The following is a 15932-nucleotide window of genomic DNA, read 5'->3' as shown; positions in this document are numbered from 1 at the left end:
CCATATTTTATTTTGAATGATAAAAAGTTTACTCACATTAAAATGTAGCATTAAAATACACAAGACATGAATGTCATTGCCTCTTAAAAGGTGCCTCCGATTGTCGCTGTTGTGGTAGTAGGAGGCTCAGTGCTCGTGCGATGTAATTGTTGAAGGCGTTTCAGTGCTCTATTGAAGAATGGTATGCATATTGGGTATGCCATTTCCATTTATTTACTATATATGGAGCGCACTATTTACCGTTGCATATACAGAAATAGGAGTACAGGAATTTACTTATAGTGCAGAGTTTCTTTTTAATTGAATTAAGTTTCTGTATTGCATTCTCACCGATTTAAGGTATGGCATCGCACATTAACATTCAAAGTACGAGTATCTATATGTAGATGTAATAAACGAAATTTAGAATAGGAAAATATGAAATAAGAAAAGAAATTATGAAAGCTCTGGTTTATAGAAGAAATACGAAGAGGAGTAGAACTGTGAATTATAGGAAATTTCCAAAGCATTCAGGCAGTATGAGCTATTATATATATATATATACATATATATATTCATACATATATGTAATAGGTGGTTGAAGGTGCAGCCTACTCCAGTCTGGAGAAGGAAGTAGAGAAACTGAGTCTTGCGGTGAACGAGAGTACTTTACCTGTAGGTAATTGAAAAACGAAAACAACGTCTTTGTATACGGCACAGAAGCTTGGTAGATGAAGCTAACTGATGAGAGAGCACTAGGAGCGTTCGAGAGAAAAATTGTCCTAAAAACCGTTGGCCCGTTTCTTAAGTTTCAGCTCTTAGGTTAAGTTTCAGTTTGTCCAGATATTATTTTCTCCATATTTTTAATTTTTATTAATCTATAGTTTATGTCAGATTCCGTTGCAATTACGCTTACAATAGCAAATTAATAGCAAATTAATAGAAAAAAGTGGCATCAAGATCTTGAATCCATATTCATTTTCCTCGCTCATTTCCATTACAAAATAGCAACTCCTTTTGATATTTTACCAGTCCTTCTTTGAATTATAAAATTTTTCTACCAAAAATATTAATTGAACGGTTATGCTAAAGTATTTCTGTGTACTAAAAATATTATTCTCCTTCTATTCTCTCTGAAACTGTCCAATTTCAACGTGAAATAACTGACAAAACATCTGAGCCTATGAAGCGTGACTTTTGCTACGTAACCATAAAAGGATTATTCAAAAGCCATTTTAGGAAATCTTGAAAAGGAATTCAAGTCAACTTCACACTTTTTGTATACAGGTTTCTCTATTTAACGCACATGGGTACATTTTATTGTACATTTCATTTTCTGCACTTTATTACAGATGCAACATTAGGCTTAAGCCCAATTATTCTTATTCAATTCGCAAAATCGAGCCAGTGGAGGTTTTGTCATTGCATGATGAGGAAAAGTAGATTATTTGCTTCCAAAGCAGAAAATGAGCTCGCAGCTATTCGATTACTAACCAATTTGCCACCCACAAACACACTCCGTTACGGTGGTGATTGCTTGGTTACTTTACTACTACAAATTAACAATAAACACCTGATGCCTCTTTTCTACTCATTCTCCTTTTGCATTACTTTCTACATCACGTGTTTTGTTCATGCGTTGGCCGACGGTCGCTTCGAATTACCTCTTTAGTTAATTGGACAAATGAATTGTTTGGCCAAATGGTCTATTATGTGTTCCAATTAAACTGCCTGCAGCCATTTCGGGTTGACCAATGAAGTTATTTGCTAGTCGATAGTTGTCGTGGCTTTCTATTGAATGTCGATGCAAGAATTGCTTGGAGCACAGGTGCACTTCTTTGTATAATTTATATATATTAGTTCACTCAAATTTGGGCAAATATTGTATTTAAGGAATATTTAAATACTTGTTTATTCCATTCATCTTTTACCTGAAAATGGTAACAAATAAGTAAAATTGCGCATTTCTTGCACGCTAGTTTTTTAGTTACAGTTTACACCTTTACTACAAACTGCACATGACCATGCACATAAAATACATCTTTCGAATACTCACTCAATTATCACCCTTGTGCTCTGTGGACTGGCCCGATCGTGGCCGGGTCAACTACGACATTTATTGTGGGTGTTCATGACTGGGTTAAAAATGATTCAATCTGGGTAAATAACACCAAATAACACCAATAATTAGAGAATAAAGTTCAAATCAGACAAAAACGGTATTGCGCTATCATTATTATTACCCTGTAAGAAATTGAACCATACATTTTTCACTTCTATTTCAAAGATGATTGAAAGCAAAGCAATGACAAATGAGATTTCTGTTTTCAACTAGCAACGACAAAATTTCTAAAATGTTGACGATATAAAAACTATTTATTTATTTTTTTGTTGAGAAGTGCTGCAGAATTTCCGCTGTTCCCTAAAAATGTATTTATTTGCAGGTTTTCCAGCAGGGCTTAAATCAATTACTGAATTAGTCACTCGCTCTTAGCGCACGGCATTAACAATTCCATAGGTGCAAAGGAACAATTATTTACATACATCCAAACGATGGGTGTAATAATATTAGATAATTGTGAATAATGAATACCAATGCTGGCTTAACACACACACACACACAGTTACGAATAGCCTATACACGTCCATTGCACCAATCACAGCTACACCGCCTAAATTGCTACATTGGCGCATTGCACAGCTAAACAAAATAATTATTTTTTCTTATGCCTAGTTTTTAATAGGATTCCTGTTTTATGACTTTTCACACGTCAGGTATCCGATTGAAAAGTTTGTACGTATCTAAAGAAATTCATGAGTACGAAGTACAACATCTTCAGAATTTCCGAAAATATTTAATAATTTGCGCCTATTAAAATTTCTTTAATCCGACCAACAACCTATATGCAAATAGCTACATAAAATTATATTTAATATAGCGGACATAACTTTGGCATTTGGTTGAGCTTCTCCTCCAATTTGTGATGTGCGTATTAATATTGCCCTTTAAATGAGAGAATTTAGAGTTACATGCAGCATATAGCTTTATCGGGCGCAGTCTTGTGGATTTTCTCCATGTAACACCTACTCCACATTTTTTTATATGGAAGAAAACACCCAACATCGTCTGCAGAAAAAATGGTAAAAAATCAACGGGATTTTTGAACCACTTGAAACTTACACTTTGTGCATAGAATTCAATGTTCTACAGAACTGCATACGCGAAATTTTTCTAAAAATTCTAAGTAAAAAGAAACTTGATGGTTACTAATTTTTATAAATTCTATTCAAAGTTCGAAACTTTGGTTTATGTGGTTTTTGTTATAGTATGAATTACAAAATATTAAAAAAAAAAACTAAACTTACAAAATAAATAAATACATAAATAGTCCATATGTCGTGTACACCTTCTTTTGAAGCTGACAGTGTAAGCTGCCCCTGAACGGCAGATGTATTTTTGTGAGAAACTTATCTTCAAACTAACTCTTCAAAATATACCCACAGTCAACGGCAATTTCTCTTGTCTGAGTTCTTGGCCATAGTAACATCAGGCAAAACGACAGAGTAGACGATTATCTAGGGAACTTTTCTGTAGGTAAAAATATACCCCTATTTCCTTGAACTAGCAAAATAGAATTAATCGAATTGCCAAATTATGATCAAATAATTTGAAAAAGAGGTCAACGGATCTGCTAAATACTATGGCAAATAATAATACAATATATTTGAAATTGTAGCATTGGTTACTAGCCTGCTGCAAGGAAAGTCTGCTGAACCTTTTAGCTGGACATGAGTGTTCGTTTGATAACTAGGATTAGTGTAGAAAGTTTTGCATTGAAGCAGAAGTCATACAATATTTGACATCAAGTGTATGAGGTTTATGCAAAACCTATGGCGAATTTTTATTTTTCTCCAAATACATTGATTTATTACTTAAAATATATATATTTTGCCCCTCATGTCAGTCCCCTGAAATATAACACCTTGTGGGAACGCTTTTTCCAATTCTCGAATTACCTTTGACCAAAAATAGCTTTGCTATGGCCTGAGCTTTTCCAATGAGCTCTTCTCTGTTGTTTCTTTCTTTTGTCACTGGGGAAATCCTAAAACAGCTCCCACCAACTACTCTGACTAAACTAACCAAAATTACGAATGCTATATTTAAATTGAAGCAAATTCCTATACATTGGATAACTGCCCAGATGATCATGTTCAACAAGCCAGGAAAGCCAGCACACGATGTATAAGTATATGGGTCTATATCACTTGTACCCTACCCCTAGTTTATAAAAACTATTAGAAGCATTACTTGGCAAATTTCTTGCCTTAACAAAGTTATTGATCAGAGGAACTTGATACCAGCGCATCAATTTGGATTTCGGGCAAAGCATCCAACAATCGATCAAGTCCACAGGCTAACTCAAGTTATGAGAAATGCCTTCGAAAAGAAAAAAGTGTGCTCTGTTGTTTTCTTATATGTATCCAAGGAGTTCGATAAGGTATGTCGCGGTGGCCTTCTCAACAAACTAAAAGAGAATTAAATACGACGACACGTATTCTAACCTGAAAAAAAATAAATTGGTGTCCTACAGGGTAGCGCTTTGGGACCCATAATTTACATAATTTTCACACGCGATTTGCCTACCGGTCAGAACTGCGGCACAGCAACGTTTGCAGACGACATCGCTATCTTTCCAGTTGGAAATACACAGATTGAGTTAATCGCAAATCTCCAAAACATTTAAACAGAATCGTACAATTAACTGAAAAAAGCAAAGAAATGCTAAAACCAATTTAGACGTATGTGATCCAACTATGGGGTTGCTCAAGTGCCAGCATCATACTTCAAACTAGAGATCCAGAATAAATGAATGCGATCTCGACAAATGCCCTATCTCATATGAATAGGCTATCTCGTCACGTCAAAAATAAATTTTGCGAATGGTGTAGAACGTCAATCATAATTGACACTTGTGTACTAGACATTGTGGTATACAGCAGACAAGCATTGTAGCGCGTAAATGTCAAAATAAAGATTTTCAATTATTGCATTACATTAAAATCGTAAAAGCATTAAATTCAGGTAGAATAGTGTAATTTTCAATTGAGAAACTGTTGTGAAATGCAGTGGAAATATTTGAGGCTATTATAGTAATTGCGCGTGCCATGGAGGCGTGGGAATAGTACGTCAATGCACAAATGAACACAGGCATACCTACAACTACAAGACATATGTACATATTTACAATTAGATGTATGCATCCGTCTAAATGCGAGTTTACATAAAATAATACAAATCCTGCTGTATGCCACAGGTATCATTTGTTGTGGTTTTACTCATTCTGGTGTAGCAGACTGCAATTATTATTATTACAATAAATACAAATGGCTGTTGTTATTGTTGCAAGCAGCATTAATGTCGAAATATTGCATGTGGCTAGTATTTGGCGTCGGTTAGCGTTCAAATCAATTGCCGGCGTAAATGTTGCTGCCATTAATTCATTTCAGACGTATATTGAATTTTGTTCGATGGTTGCGGCCATCTCGCTAATTAGGTTTGAGTGGTGGTGGGCAGCGAGCCGATGTGCGCTTGAACGTACTTGTATGTGTGTGTGTCTACTTATGTGTAAAACTTCATTCATGAATTCGCAGGCTAATATGCGGCGTATGGTGAGTTTTGCATAAATTACAAATTTCTAATTGAAAACGAGTACGCTTAGGTATTCACACACACACAGCGACATGCACAAACAATGACATCGCAGTCATAAGGCAATCACTGTTTGTGTTAGCAGGTGAGTAATGCAATCCATTTAAGTGTGTGTGTGTTTGTGTGTTATATTAATGTTAATAATGCTTTATAAAATATAACTGGTTTACGCATTCCTGTAGCTGAAATGCATTTAGGCGAGGAGTTGTTGTGATTTGGTTACGCCAGTACCGTATTAATGTATCGGATGTTTTCTTAGCTGCGTGAGAACTATGGATATCGATAACTATGCTTTGACAGCTGAGAATCGCAAACTGGAATCATCAGGAATTGTTTAACGGCAGGACAACGCTTTCAAATTGTGGACATTTTTTTAAAAAAAAAAAAAGAAAAATCTGTTCCCGAAGTTCATAGAGAGCAGGTGGCATAATCGGCCCTTATTTCTTTCGAAATGAGGAAGTAGCTACCGTTACGGTGAATGGCGATCGCTATCGAGACATTATAACTGAATTTTTATTTCCAAAATTAATCAGATAAACCTCGACGACATTTGGTTCCAACAGGACAGCGCAACTTCCCATACACCGCGCTTAACAGTCGCTTTACTTCAAGATTCAAGCCACCACTGAGCCATACGGAAAGATTTATTGGAAAAAACATTTGCTTTCATTTGAAAGTAAATATTAACTACACAGATCATTTAATCAGTAAAGAAAAGTTATCGCCTGCGCCCACAGCTTTGCTCCTCACTGCGTTGGGGGTGTTTGTCTCTGCTAAGGGATCGGAATAGTCAACCTTAAGGGGTAACACCACTCTACACGCGTAAAATAAACACGATTTTTAAAGAATTTTTTTTGTGTAGAAAGAAAAGGAAAACAATCACTCTGATTTGGGAAGTTATTACTTATATACTAAAATACAAAACTACAAAGTTTGATCGAAAAATTTTACAAAATGGCGGCATTGGAGACTTTTTTGTAATGTGGTTTCTCTTGAAGGAACTCCGCGGCACGCAACACAGAGGGTGCAAATTTTAATCTGGAACAAGGAAATTTTTTTTTTTTAATCTAGATAAGAATATCTAGAGAAACACGTAGGGGATTTAAAAAATATTTATTTTTGTCGAATTAGCAAGCATTTGAAGGAAAATACTCTATTTTGGACTAAAAAAACGGCACTTAAATAATTATAACAATCGTTTAAATTAATCTATCGAAAATCCCCTACGCTCTTCTCTTAAGAAGGTTATTATACAGACGTAGTGAAAAACCTGATTAAAAATATTTAAAATTGTTTGAGTTATGCTGCGTGCCAATTGCAGAAAACGTGTTTTGAGAAAAACGCGTTTAAAGTTTGGAAATTTGGAGAAATCGTTAGGTAGCAGTCACTAATGCTTGGTTAAAAGCTTAAAATATTTATGAAATAAACTTCGGTAACGTATAAAACATTTTGTTCTGTATTTTAAAAGGTTCAAAGAATTTTTTAAGCTTATAAAAAAAAAATTTTTTTTGAAATTTCTACAGTGGTGTTACCCCTTAAGGGGTTTGTTTGCTTCCATTTAAGAAAATATTGAAACAGCTGTTTTGTTCTACAAATATTTGCACATGTTTTTCTATGTGCAATACTTGTTTATAAATTAGGGTGGTCCAGAAAAAGTCGGAAGGCAGAATATTTCAAGCGACACCACTTATAACTATTTTATGTAAATATTATAAAATGATGAGATGAAAAATGTTATGTCGTGCATTGCTTTATACTCAAATTAGTCTATTAATTAACGATACTTTCATTTTCATTTTTTTTTTTTTAATTTTCCGAGTTTTTGAGTATACATCGAGTTGCAATTGCGTTCGTATACAGTTTACTTTTGTGTATCTTTCAAATCGGTTCAGTATTTCTGAATTCTTGAAACCTTATTTGGCAAGAAATTTATCAATAATTTTATCGAACTGAAGCTCTACAAAAATTGAATGGTAACAAAATGGTAAAATTAAAAATATTGTTTCCATTTTTTGTATTGCATTATTGCGATCTAAATTTCTCGGTTGATTAATTCTATTTGGAGACGTTGCTATTATTTGAATTGAACGAGTTCAAAAAGTTATTTTTAAGTGGTTCTCGCTCCTCTGAATTTCTCTGATCCTGTCCCTTCATATAAACCTCGTTTACTTCTCATTAATCTTTAGCTATTTAGAAAGGATAAGATCGATTTTGCCGCTCACTTTTTTATTTAACATTATCAGGTGAGAGATAAACTGTCACTCTTTTCTAGAAATTGTTAACTTTTCGGTCCCTAACAAGGCCTTACGTAATAGATATCCGCTCCATTTGAATAGGTGCAGAACAAATTATGCCTGCAATACTCCTTTTGCTCGCTCTCTTCATAAAAGAACCTGAATTTGTACATGTTTTATTTTAAAACAACATCTAGACGTGCCCTTTAAAACACCCTTTACAAACCATCAGAAATAATTCGCTTTATTTTTTATTGTTTCTTTATTTTCGAAATCTTTCATGAATACCAAACTATTTCGAACGGTGTTGTGCGACAAAAGTTCTACTACCTGGATGTGTGCATTGCGTTGAGTGAGCCAGGCACTCGACCGCTAGTCAGATGCATTTATCATACTTATAAGTCATTAATTAAATTGTATTTCGAAAATGTTGTGTTAGTGCAGTATTGTTTTGACTGATTGTGACTCAAGTTGAATTAATCCTATTTAGCTGAGATGGAATGGTTGGCAGTAGTGCGGTGCGGAGGAGAGTTTGCTTTGTATTCATTCCGCAGTGCAGGTGGGGCGAATTAGAGAATTTGTGGCTGCTTAACGGAACTGTAATTATAATATGAAGATAAAGTGAAATGCATGATTTGTTGATGTCGCAAAAAGGGCACTAAGCTCGAGACAATTTACTTAATTTAGAAAATAGTAACGATGAAGTATTATACAGAAGTGCCACAGCTTTGATCTTGAGCTCTATTAAAGTCAAATACGTTTAGTGTAATCCGCTGCTATTATGAACTACTCATATTGATATATATATGTGTATGTGTGTGCTGAGAATTTTGTTTCTGATGGACTAATTGAGAATAATAAGGAGTATTAGCTAGGGATGAATACCTTAATATTTGCCTAAGAGTGTGTATGTTTAGTTTGCACACAATAGATCATAATTTTGAAAGTTTCTATTTCATCCGGAATAATAGCTTAAGGAAATTCTATTTTGTTTGTTTACTATAATTAAAAAAAATCCAAACAATTGAGGGAATTAGCACAAGGGATTCAATGAACTTTATCAAATCGCTAGCAACTGTTGATATCGCATATCAATGAAGGCCTTGTCGATGAATTTATTTCAACACACTGAATAAACAATTACGACTTATATTTAACTTCGGACTAAATTGGTGCTTTTGTAGTAAATCGCATATATAGATTTCTAAACAATCATTAGCGAGTATTATACGAAACTAAAACCTATGTGAAAATGGAAAGTGCAAAACAGGCTGAATTAGTAGTTGTTTTGTTAAATAGGCTAGCGCGTGAATGTCTCAGTTTGTGTTGCTGTGTTTAATATATTACTTAAATTTCTTGTCTTTCAGAAAACTCGAACCGATTTCGTTTTTTAAATACATCAAACTCCTTTTGAGTAGTAATAATAAAGGGTGATCAGATTGGAGGCACTTTTTCGAATAGGGGTTTTGACAGATTACCCGAGACTACTGTCAATACATAATTTCTCAGTATTTATTAACATTTCATTATGGAGAGACCTTCGTCGACGTTTACAAATCGTGCATTTGTATTACGAAAATTGACGCTCTGTGAAAGGTGTTGCCCGCGCGCTCAGGCCTGAAATTTGCTCAGCGATGAGGTCCATTTTTAACTTAATGGCTACGTCAATAAACAAAATGCCCGTATTTGGACTGAGGAGCAGCCCGAAACCATTCATGAACAGGCATTACAACCATTGAAAATAATATTTGGAGCTGCCGATGGGCTAAAGGTAGCATTGGTCCATATTTCTTCAATGACGAGAAACAGAGAATGGCGAACGCTATCGCGCCAGGATAAACTCGCCATGACCTTTTGATGCCGGAAATTGAAGCTCGAGATCTCCAAAATATTTGGTTGCAACAAAAACGCGCTAGTTGCCATGCAGCCCGTGATGAAGCAATGGATTTACTGCGTCGTCGTTTCGGTGAGCAATTAATCTCTCGTCTCGGATCAGTGATTTGGCCACCAAGATCGTGTGATATCACACTTTTGGAATTTTATTTGTGGGGCTATGTAAAGTCTAAATGCTTTGTAGATAAACCGGCTTCGATTGAGGAATTGGAAGCCAAAATTACTGAAGATATTCACGAGATACCGACCGATCTCCAGCGAGTTATTCAAAATTAGTGTATAATGACCGAATCGCGTCGCAGTTGCAATCAACATTTCAAAGGGGTTATCATTAAAGAATAAATGTCAGCAAAGGTTCTACACAAAAATAATAAAGATTGCCCAAATAATTCGAATTTTCGCTGTTTTATTTGAATTTGAATTCCGAAGCGTCTAAATGCATGACCCTTTAGTAGGTTTTAATTATATTTTTTTCAAAAAAACACTTTTTCGGTTTCGGTGGCAGGGAATTTTATTCGCGCGAACTAAGCAAACTTAAAATATATTAAGTGGATTCGCGTGAATGAGGTGGTTTTAGTGTACAGCTTTTATTCGCGCATATTTAGCCTTCTATGAACTTTTAATTTGCTTGCGCCTTTACTACTTTAAAAAGAAAAGAAAAGTGAAATATTTTGATTGGAAATTTCGCTTTTAAGACGCACTAAAATATACGACATACACGGTGGAGAAGTTCGCGGATAAACCACCAAGGGTTAAGTTAATCAATTTTAGTTCTGTTTTTATTTTTTTGTTAGTGTTAGTTACATATGTGACTATTCCTACCAAAATTTAAAATATAAAAATAAATTAAATTTTGCGTTAAAAATGAGTTCGTTAGCGCGAAATCGCAATGAGTTCCTTGCGGCATATCACATCATGCATTGGTTATGATTATAGTCGCAATAGGTCCAATTTCCACGAGTAGTTTGCTACCTTTTGAGAAACTGGCGAAGAACTTAAAGAGGTTTCATCTAATCCCATGATGTTCCAGTTTATACAAAAGTACTGCGCAGTTCACCTTGTCGAAGTCTTTCGAAACGTCTGTAAAAATTGAGTCTAAGTGAGAACAACCACGCACTTACTTTTAGATTTGTAGCTGAAATGGGATTAGAGCAGGTCAACCCGCTGGGGAAAAATCCATGCTGGCAATGAGATATAACCTTATTTATATGATCGAGTAACTTAGCCATAGTGCTGTGGCCTATAGTTACATACAGACGTCGTTCCTGATTTATATACTGGTTCAATCGAGCAAAGTTTCCATGAGCCGATGAAAGTTCCACTATTTAAAAACATTCTGAAAATCAATAACAAGAGGAGCTGAGAACATGATGAGAACTCCTCACTATGTGATCTAGCGCTGGGCTTAAGTTTAGAAATCGCTTGAAGCACATCATTATTATCAGCCTGAAAGGAGGCTGGTAGTTTGCAAGGGTGAAGCTGGGAAGGTAGGAAATAATGTGGTGTTTTAACTTTCATCGAGCGAATAAGTCACATGGGCATTATCAGAAATACTTCCATCATATTCTAAGCTAGCAGGAAAACTAGTAGTTTTCTTTCGGTGTAAATAAAATGCCAGAAGCTATGGCAGAAGCTCGTTTAAATAGATAGCACTACTTTGTGAATAAAAAATTGTGAAAGGAGTTGACCTCCATCGTCGTCTTAACACTCTTAAAGCCGGCACAGAAACATCCGTTTAAGTAACAAAATTATAAAATTTAAAGCTAATAACCAAAGCTTTAGGATACAAAGTATTCTTTGAGATTAGAGTGTTACACTCCGTACAAGTAGTTTCAGCAAAGCGATATAATATATACTTATATATAAGTGGCCTTATGGCAAGAAGTAGTGTTACGGAAGGTAGGAAGGTAAGTTTGCTCTCGGATGCTTATCGGATAATTTATTAGAAGTCTAATTAAATTATTTGAGTGGTGGACTCTATGCAATATATGCGCATTTAATGGTCCCCCATCCAAGTACTACCCGCGCCCGACGCTGCTTAATTTCGGTGATCGGACGAGAACCGATGTTTTCAGCGCGGTATGGAACTGGGTCAGGATGAGGTACTATGATGAGCAGAGGGCACAAAGAACCATGAGGTCGAGTAATCTAATCTAATCTACATTTTACGGCAAGCAACCAAACTATGCAGTTGATAAAAATTTTATTATTGACTGAGAAATTTCAATGCATTGAGCTGTGTGAGTATCGCTGGGAAGGCTTAGAACGCTACTTAAGGCCAAATATTTGATTAGCTGGCTTGAATTATTCTTTGCACCATTATTAGTGGGAAAATGAGTGCTCTTCTGGAAAAAGCGGATAAAGTGGAATAAAAAATATGGCTTAATTTGCATTTCGTGTACTCAAGTGATTTATTTGAATTTATTTGCATAAACTGTATTAAAATTTTTAATTGCACTACAGGCTGAGACTGATGATACATAATGGAAACGTGATGTTGACAAATTAAGTCGGTAGTTTATGAAACGGCAAGTGTGCATATTTTATAGTTTCATTTATTTGTCTATAGTTTAGATTATTTTTCCATATTCACGCTATGGCGTTGAGCAGGTGTGCCTTTGCATTTATGAATTCATTACATCCTATTATTATTTATTTAAATGATAACTGTACAATGTTGAAATACTGTTGCACAACAAATCTTTGCGCTAATCTCAGGCAGTTTGCCTATTCAGTAATTTCTCATGGCAAAAAGTGGAAATTTATTTTCATTTGTCTAGCCGACTTGAAGTAAAGCCAGTTTGCGTAAACAAATATTGCACGATCATAAAATTAAAATTTGAATAGATTTTAAAATTACTTCATATTTTTTGCTCAATACATGCACGATTTTATAATTAATATTTGTAAAACAGAAATTAATCTAAGTCTTTCTCAATGAATATTTAAAGGGTGTGCCAACGGCTGGTCACTTTTCGAACCTTTTTTTCTCACTAACTGCTATTTGACGCCCATACAAGGGCCGATATATCATACTTGGGGAATGTTTATGACATATGGAAAATTTATTATGGAAGTACTTTATGTGTTGCTGTAATGCGCGCGCCCAAGTGAAATCCGTTAACTGGAATATATTTATGTTAATTTAATTAATTTCTTGATTTAATTTTTTGTCGCCAGTATTCAGAATGTGGAGGTGTTTACAGTCATTTCAAGCCTTAAGCTTTAAATGCAAGATTTTGTATGAGGTTTGTTTTAGCTGTGTGCGAACTATCGATATCGATAACTATGGTTTGATAGCTGAGAATGGCAAACTATGTTGACATTTCTGTTCAGTAAGGTTTGGCAAGTCATCATCTAAATTGTGGAAATATACTTTGAAAAAATAAATCTATTCGCGAAGTTGATAGAGCAAAGTGTTGAAGAAAGCGCCGAAGTGTTGATTCGTCGTCATATTAAACTCATTGGCCTTTGTCTTTCAACTACGTTGAACATTTTACGTGAAGATCTGGGCCTACGTATTTATAAAATATGGCTCGTGCTAGAATTGAATCAAGTGACGAAATAGAAAACTGTACTAAAAATCGTATCTGTATCAAATAAGGTGCGGAACGAATAGAATAGAAAACAATGGAAAGAATAGGAAGAATTTAAAAAGAAGTATTTGCCGAGGTAAACCACCAACTACGTATAATTTACTTCACACTGTGAGAATTTACGAAAAATTATTCAGTTAATATACGACAGAAAAGCGTTCGTTTGGTCTGTTAAATCAAGCATATTGTTGTGGTTGTCTTGAGCCCCGTGATTATCAACCCACCACAAGCCCCAGAAGTTAACAGTAGCCGCGCTTACCAGAGGCAAGTGCTTCAGAAAATTCCCTGCATTTTCGCTTAATGAAATATTAGAAATAAAAATAATAATATAATAAAAATATGGCTCAGAAATTGAATGCAGATGACACTTGTCAATTTTGCTTTGTTATTACTTTGATATTACTTCTCCGTATGAGTTGTGAAGCATCACGTAAATGACGGCAATTTTGCTCAAAAAATCATAGTTTCAAGGTAATCACATTTTCATCTCTCTTCGGATACATTTCCAAGTAAAAGTACCGTGATTTCGCTTAGTCATAGAAAAGCCAGTTCTTGTCATACAAAACTTTGATACTAAACTTATCCACCTGCGTAGTAGCATAAATTGTTGTTATGCATACGTCCAGGCCAGCCCTAGCGCCCTTATGAAATAGTTAATTCATGCTTACTACGACGCGTTGATTAACCTTTTCAACTGGTCGAGAGAATGTAAGCGAATAGAATAATTTTTATCTGAATGTATTAACTATTAATTGATTGAGGTTATTTGATTCGGTGTGCCGATTGCTCACCTCAGACCAAATTACTCGCTCTATGTTTTAAAAATAATTAATACCATTTAAAAAATTATTGAAGTATTAAATATTCGTATAGGTAAGTTAGAAAATCTCCCATAGTGTCTGAGTAGACCAATAAATTAAATTACAACAACAATTATTTAGTCGAGCAACTTGATTTGTTAGACTGTTCGGTCGAGTCATTGGCTATGAAAAAATGATATAAATTTGCATTATTTACCATGTATTTGTAAATACCTAGAACTGGCCTTCTGCTGACAGAATGAAAGAAGACATCGCATACAAATTAATGTAAAAATAGTTAGTCAATTGCTTTATTTCATCCTTGAAGATTTAACTACGTGGCTATCACGAATGGATAGTTGTATGACCGTAAAGGTTACCCTTCATTTTCCGTATTCAATTAGTCCTCTCTAAATCTTTGCGTAAGTCTCTTTGCCCTAAGGATCTTATTAATTGTGAAACTATGAGTATTTCCACTTGCATATGGAATGCAGTAGTTGCGGATTATTATTATTTTCTAGCGCGCCGGCTGGGGACGCAAAATGCCAAAATAATTATTAACTTTCATTGGCACCGATTCCTGGCATTCAGTTTTGTTTGCGGCCATGTCAGCGAGACGTCAGATGTCGTGAATTTATCGTGCAGGCTTCTTCTCCAAGATTCTTCGGTCGACCTCTACGCTGCGAACCTTGTGTATTCCAGTATGAGAACATTCTGCTGATGTCAGTCGCAAGTTTTCGCAAAGTACGACCAGTACATCTCCATTTATACTCGTGAATCGCAATTTCAACTGGTATTGGCCTACATCGGGTGAGGAGCTCACCATTTGACACCCAGTAATCGATTATTGAATTTTAGTATAATGAAGCGCAATTTGAAGTGCAAGTCGGCAAATACTAAAATTATTTGCTTATTTACTGCATTTTGAGATTTAACAAAAGGTGCACACTCTGTCATTCTTTTAAAGGGTTTTTCAATGTAGATGTTGAAATGGAATAAAATGGCGTTTGCTGTGTGGCACGTAGCGCCGACCTGCTTGAACCATATGTCGTCTAGGTCCATATGGTTCAATATGGGCCATAAGAAATTGGAAGGGCCACCACGTCTACCGAAAAATGGCTGCCACAGGGCGCCAAAATCGACCCGCGCCAATTGAAAAACCCTTTATTTTATAAGAGGCGAAACACTGATTTACCTACGTCTACTTCTTTCCGGACTTGGTATTATATAAATACATGTCTTAGTAATGTGTAGATTTTCAATTAGAAAAATTCAAGAAATCCACCACACAATTTCTATGGTACTAAAACACAAAAGTAGGTGCATACAGGGTTTGATTGAAAAGTAATGAGCCTTCCCGCGCGGAGCGTCTGCCAAGCGATCAACCAAATCGGCTGGTGGGGAAAATGATCGTTGGACCTTCCCCTCCCACTAGAAACCGGTCCCAGTTCGCTGGGAACAGCGGTGCAGTCAACATCGGTCCGCGCGTGAAAACTGTTTTAAAAGTGTGTTAGGATTTTGCAGTGGCGATCGTTGGAGCAACGTTACTCGATCAAATTTTGCGTAAAGCTAAACAAAATGAGTACCGAAACCATTAGGCCACTCAAGGAGGCTTACGGGGGTCAATCTCTGTCCAGTGCCCAGGTAAAACGGTGGCACAAGTCGTTCAAGGAAGGCCGGGAGTACGTCGAAGACGAACAACGATCTGGAAGGCATTCGA

General features: G+C 35.6%; 1 protein-coding gene across 6 annotated transcripts in view; it reads right to left on the bottom strand.

Moving 5' to 3' along the window:
* Positions 1-15932, bottom strand: part of LOC128855994 (sodium-coupled monocarboxylate transporter 1) — a 178511-nt gene that overhangs the window by 77964 nt on the left and 84615 nt on the right. Inside the window, exon 1 of one of the 6 annotated variants that reach the window (XM_054091312.1) lies at positions 37-153. The exons of the other annotated variants lie outside the window; for them this stretch is intronic. The gene's annotated coding sequence lies outside the window, so the exon portion shown is untranslated. Of the gene's footprint in view, positions 1-36; positions 154-15932 lie in introns of those variants that run through there. 6 annotated transcript variants of the gene reach the window in all.

The sequence above is a fragment of the Anastrepha ludens genome, chromosome 2 (assembly GCF_028408465.1).
Source record: "Anastrepha ludens isolate Willacy chromosome 2, idAnaLude1.1, whole genome shotgun sequence".
Taxonomy (NCBI): Eukaryota; Metazoa; Arthropoda; class Insecta; order Diptera; family Tephritidae; genus Anastrepha; species Anastrepha ludens.
This window is presented reverse-complemented; position numbering and strand designations above follow the sequence as displayed.